This window comes from Polyodon spathula, chromosome 7, assembly GCF_017654505.1.
Source record: "Polyodon spathula isolate WHYD16114869_AA chromosome 7, ASM1765450v1, whole genome shotgun sequence".
NCBI lineage: Eukaryota > Metazoa > Chordata > Actinopteri > Acipenseriformes > Polyodontidae > Polyodon > Polyodon spathula.
Window position 1 is genome coordinate 8,694,446 of NC_054540.1, and position 6,000 is coordinate 8,700,445.

The 6,000-nt window shown below is 38.8% G+C and overlaps 1 protein-coding gene across 2 annotated transcripts in view; it reads right to left on the reverse strand.

The window, feature by feature from the left end:
- LOC121318108 (monocarboxylate transporter 2-like) overlaps positions 1-3,708 on the reverse strand; it is a 39,665-nt gene extending 35,957 nt beyond the window's left edge. The window contains exon 1 of one of the 2 annotated variants that reach the window (XM_041254415.1): positions 3,584-3,708. The gene's annotated coding sequence lies outside the window, so the exon portion shown is untranslated. The remainder of the gene's footprint in view (positions 1-3,583) is intronic. The other variant, XM_041254414.1, reaches the window with a different exon arrangement.
- Positions 3,709-6,000: the final 2,292 nt, after the last annotated feature.

The following is a 6,000-nucleotide window of genomic DNA, read 5'->3' on the forward strand; positions in this document are numbered from 1 at the left end:
ATAGAAATGGCATGCTATTTTGAAAATATATACTAGTAATAGTTATACTCATGCACAGGTACATGACTCTCCTCCCTAAACGCCAGCAATAAAGGGTTTTCTCTCTCTTTATATACATGTGGTTATTCCCCAATGAACACTCAATTACACACATTACACCTGTGAACACACGGTTTTACTATGCTTTGCCATGTATTTTGTACATGTGTTTTGCATGCCTGAGAATTACATTTTGTTATTCCTGCTATACTACAAGTTGCTATGTATTTCCTATTGTATACCACAGTGTGCTTTGAAAGGCGATGCCTCATTAGCATTTTTCCACAGAAAAAAAAAAGTTGAGTCTTGAATGAATTTTGTGGCAAATACGAGTTAAGAATCTGCTTAAAGTCTTGGATTTACCCCTTTAACCAAAAATATGCAAAAAAAAAAAAAAAAAAAAAAAAGTCTGAAAAAATACCACAGGGACCATTATAACACCAGACTAAGATCAATTACCAGCAAAGGAAACACAACACACAGGAAATGTGTTACGCTAGCAACTGACTGTTAACTAAAAACAGCCGAGAATGTTTCATATGAAAGTTAAAAAATAATTACTTAAATAACCCTTTGTTAATCCCATGTGTGATACAGACAGATGCATGGTACTGATATTCTCAGTATTGTGCTAAATGTGTTAATGCCAAGTTTCTTGACAGTTTGATTAGTGGTTTTCCATCCTGGTAAGAAGTTTAGTTTTAGGACATGAAGGAAGCCTTTTCAAAAAAGTGATCCTTAATGTCAATTACTGCGAAGCAATTTTATAATCTTATGAAGTTACCGTAACACCCAGTTTCTTTGTTGCAAAACTGAATACCTAAGGTATTACTTATCTACTTCCTGACAGTCACATTTTTATAAACCAGAATAACCTGGTCAGTTACATTTGACCCTGTACTGGTAGTACTGGTGCTGCTTTTGGAGCCTGTCATTGTACAGTGTACTTCCCTTGATGTGGTAATGTTGAAATGAATGAGGAAGGCTTGCATGGCATGGTATGAGTTGGTCTACGGGTCATGATGGAACACCCCTGGATCGAACTTGAGACTAAGTTGTGGAGGAGGGGTGAGGCATTCTCTTTGGTTTAAACACAAAGTCATATTCGTGATGAAGGCCTAGCCCTTGGCCAACCAACTGAACCTCACTAGGGCTACTGTCGTACTGGGTTCCATAAGTTAGTAGGCTGGGTTGTAAAAATAAATGTACAAAATAATTTACTATGTTTACATGTGCAGTCCCAATACACGCTTTTGGGGTTCCCAAAATTTACATGTGGCTTTCTGACTGAGGACTCCCACCTAATTAGTGCACAGAAATGCGTTTTTTTTTCTTACAATTACCATCTTTTTGGCACCCAATGTTATTGTGGACATTGGGTGATTATAAATGTATGATAGAAGTGACATCTCTGTAGTAAGAGTTGCATTCAAAATAACCAAACAGGAGCTTTATTTAAGATGTGTATGTGCTGTGGCCCCTTTGAAACCAACTCACAGCCTCTAAAGGTCTCCAGACGCCAGTTGGAACCACTTCTATAGAAGGCTGACATTGAATAGAAAAAGATCGATTAAACTTGAATCGACCTTCAATCGTGTGATGCTTGCTGCATTCGATAGCTATTAGAGGTCATGTGACATCTACACAGCTGAAGACATTCCTGTAAACAAACACCTTGTTTCTTTTGTTTAAACCCCTGGAGGCTTGTACAATGCTTTCAGTAGCTGTAGTCAAAAGCATGTAGGCCATAATCATTACAGAATAACTGGCTACCTGTTATGCTTGTATATTTGGATTCCTCATGTAGGTATCTAGGTTTCATTCTTTGGTATATTCTCATATTTCTTGCTTTAATGGGCACTTTCGTACACTTCAACCAATAAGGATTCTGATTTGTACATTGTAAAGTTAAACATGCATGAAGCCACTTGCCTTAGAAATTATGCTGGAGTGTTTGAAGCTATGGTCTCTGGAAACAGGCTCTGGTGAATAATTTGAAATAATTTAGAGAAAAAAAGAAATATGGCTTGCAGAAGAACACATGTAACACTAGACTGTTTGTCACATGCAAAGAGCAACAATACAGATTGAAATCATTGTAATAGGAAAATCCTGCTCCGCGTGTGCTTTGGATAGTCTATTAAACCTTTGGAACCATGTAGATTGTAAAATCAGCAGTCTAATTTCATCTGGGTAACTTAAACCCCTTTCACACTAGAACTCCTACCCGTGTCCAGACCCGGGTCACAATACTGTGTAGTGTGAAACCACTTGCCTGGGTCATACCCGGGTTAACCATGTTACAATTATTCTCCATTGAAAAAAAGAGCTTATTCAAAAATATATGGATATAAAACATATCAAATGTAACAAGAAAATCAGGAAAATACATAGAAAGTGCATTTCTTATTGAGTTATTACTGTATGTTTGATAATATTTATTATTATTGTGCTGAAAGATCCCAGAGTTTTAGCTCTTTTTGCAATGGTGCACAAGTTGGGATGTGTGGGCCTGTGACTGGTCTACAGAGGTTTTTTTTTATTATTATTATTTTTTTTTTAAACTCTCGATGTATTATTCAACAGTAGCATCTCTCTAACTGAATTACAAAAAAAAAAAAAAAAAAAAAAAAAAAAAAAAAAAAAAAAATCTATTATGTGGAGAAAGTTTAAAACACAAAAATTGAGGGAAGAGTCCTAAATTATGAATTATACCAAGCCCCATTCTACAGTAATATGTACAATTCTAACGCACTGTTACATCAGAACAATACAGACTTTGTATGGAAACGCCTTTGCAATTATGTGGCCAACGTTTTCATTCAAGCTAAGCCGCCGATGCTGACGCTAATGCTACAGTACCTTGAACACCAATAGCTGCAGGACAGAAACCATCCTATCTCGTTCTCTGTCGAACCAGCACCCTGAAAACGGAGCTGCCACTGTGACGACATACACAGATTTGCATAATAGACTCCTCCCTTCAGTCTGTAAACTATGCTGCTTTTTATTCCAAGAAGCAGTATTTCGCAATTATTAAGTAAGAGCCTAGGACTAGAGCCTGCTTTACAGTACAAGATAAAACACATTCGTCATCTGCACAAAAAAATGTACTACCTGTCTAGTAGTAGCCTCAGTGTTGAACAATGAAATACAGCATGGCTGGTTTTGTAAACCGGATGAATCCGGTAAATTTCGTATACACTACAGCACTGTGAGAAAGATATCAATCAATCGTGTGAGGCAATTAGGACGAACATATACACGATATTTGTATGTCATTTACCAATAAAGTCTGCTATTTAATTAAGCATTAACAAAAACACATATACCGAGTAAAGTTGACATCGTGTTATGACTGGCTTTTATATTTTATTAATAATAATAATAGTACATTTAGAACTGATGCATGCCAACACACAAAGCTTTGAACATACTACAGCAGCCCAAGCAAGCAACATTGTGCGTCTGTAGTTCCATTAGTAATTGTCAGATTAATAATACATGATGTAACGAGAAGAAAAAAAAAATCATCACACGGTACCTTAGTGCAAGCAGTGTATCCTTGTGGTCCTAGTTGCTGACCTTGCCTGTGTGTGATGGAAGGTGCTGAGCCAGAGACCAATTTGAATGTATAGCATACAAAAAGGAAGCTCTGTGACGTGTCTGGGTTTAGGGCGGTCTTCAAAGCAGAGTAGTAAACCGGTGCTGGCAGAAAACTGAGTGGCGTTTTTTTTTTTTTTTGTACATCAAAAGAGAAACTGTTGTAGCGGTGACAGTATTTGTGTCTAATATAATTGCGGGTAACGTTTTGAATACCACACTGAACACTGGAGGATTATGTTGTTTGTTTGTGTCTTTCTGACAGCTGCTTTATGTGTTTAACGAGGAATAGTTAATTGCTACTCCTCTGAGAAGAAGCAGCAGTCGCTCACGGTTTACCTATTACCTATTGTATTTGCCATTGTACAAAATGTACCATATGAAAAGCATAGCAACGTGTAAAGCGTGAGGTTTGCGCCCGGTCATTAAGATATTATTAATCAGGTGCTAGTAATATCAAATGATTGGTCAGTTGTATATTTCAAAACTGTGTTGGCAAGATACACCGTCTTCATTAATAGTGATTGAAACATGTTGTAACCTAACCTTACAAGCAAATGGCATTAACCAATATGTGAATTACCCATGATACTATATTGAAGTTTATGTTTATCGTTGTTATGTAATTTTAATGAGGGCTGAACAATATAAATGTATTTACTATTTGTGTTAGTCTTCAATTCTTGCTTGTTTTGCTTGTAAGGTGCAAAATGAATACTGTGCCTTTTAATTTGTTATAAATAATTTTAGGATTTAATAATTTCTGTTTTTTTTATCTCTATTGTTGTTGTTGTTAAATACTGTAATACTAAATACATGGTATACATGGCAATAAATACATGGCAATTTCTAAAATTAATTATTTGTTTTGTTAAATTTGTAAAAACATTTAATGAAAGGTCAAGGTTGCTTGTCCATTTGCACGGGAGCAAGTCATTCTGGGCTTGCTATTTTCAGATTCCGAAGCTGACTTGGTCCGGGCTATAAAAACAAGCGACCTGAACCGTGAAACCTGCCAACAGTCTGTTCCCTTTCAATTCGAAAATAACCATCAAGGTATGGGATATTGCCGTCAGGCAGTAGGATTTGCTGAGCTTTATAGCAAAGCTGCCTATAGGCCTCCGCGAGAGCTGACGTGTAAGCCTGCCCCCCTGGGAGCTTACAATATGCAGCTCGTGGAGACTCTCTTCTTCTTTTGCCTTCAGCCTTTGTAGGACTTTGAGCTGGTAAGTTCTCTCTGAGAGATTTACTTCCACTGATTGTACTCGACAGCCTTGAGCTTGAGAAGCTGGTTACCACTCCTTCTCTGAGTTTATTTCAGTGTTTCAGTGTTCGCTCCTTTGAGCATTATATATATATATATATATATATATATATATATTCTTCTTTGTGCGAAACTTTGCTTTGGCATTGGTTCTTTCCGTGTTGGCCCTCTGTCTTCCTTCTTCTTATTCACATATATATATATACTATATATCATATATATATATATATATATATATATATATATATATATATATTATTTTTTTTGCTTTGTCTATTCTTCCCCAGGTATTGAATAGAATTTAGAGGACACGTTGCGCGCCTGTAAGGCCATGCAATTTTGCAGCCTCAGTCTCTCTCCACGCCAGACCTGGAGTTTTGCCTGCTACTGCAGCCACTCCTAAAACTACCACCCGTGGACTGTGTATACATCTCACCGCGTGGTCGCTATCTTCGGTAGCTACGCTACGATATTCTGCACTCAGTACTCTTTTCCCAATACAACACATAAGGAAGACTACCACCAATGACACTTTCAGTTGCCCCTTTCCAAACAGGTAAGTATAGCACAACTCCACGCTTCGATGCTCAACGCACGCACCCCGACGCTCGGCGATTAGGCGCTCTACGCTCGCCACTATCCCTCGATCGACGCTCGGTGCATTAATACCTCGACGCTCGGTGCACGTACCTCGACGCTTGGCGCATTGATCAGGGCTCACACCTTGACGTTCATGACGCATCACATCATTGACATGTCTGGGTTTCACCATTGCGTCACCTGCCAGGCAAAATTGCCAGCAAGCGACCCGCATGAAGACTGTGTGGCGTGCCTGGGACCAGAGCAAGCTGCGTCTGCCTTGTCAGACAGATCATTTTGCACATTGTGTGCTAATTTTCAGCAGCGCACTCTTTGCCAGAGGGCGAGGAAAGCAGTGGGGAGCCACTCTCCCTCCTCTGGGTCGTATTACATGGTGTCTGCTCCACCGTCGTCTACAGCGACTCTGCCTGTAAAACTGTAGCTATCCAGGAGCCCCTCCAAACTTACAGCTGGTCAGAGATCCCCAGATCGTAGACGTGCTCGGGAACGCTCTC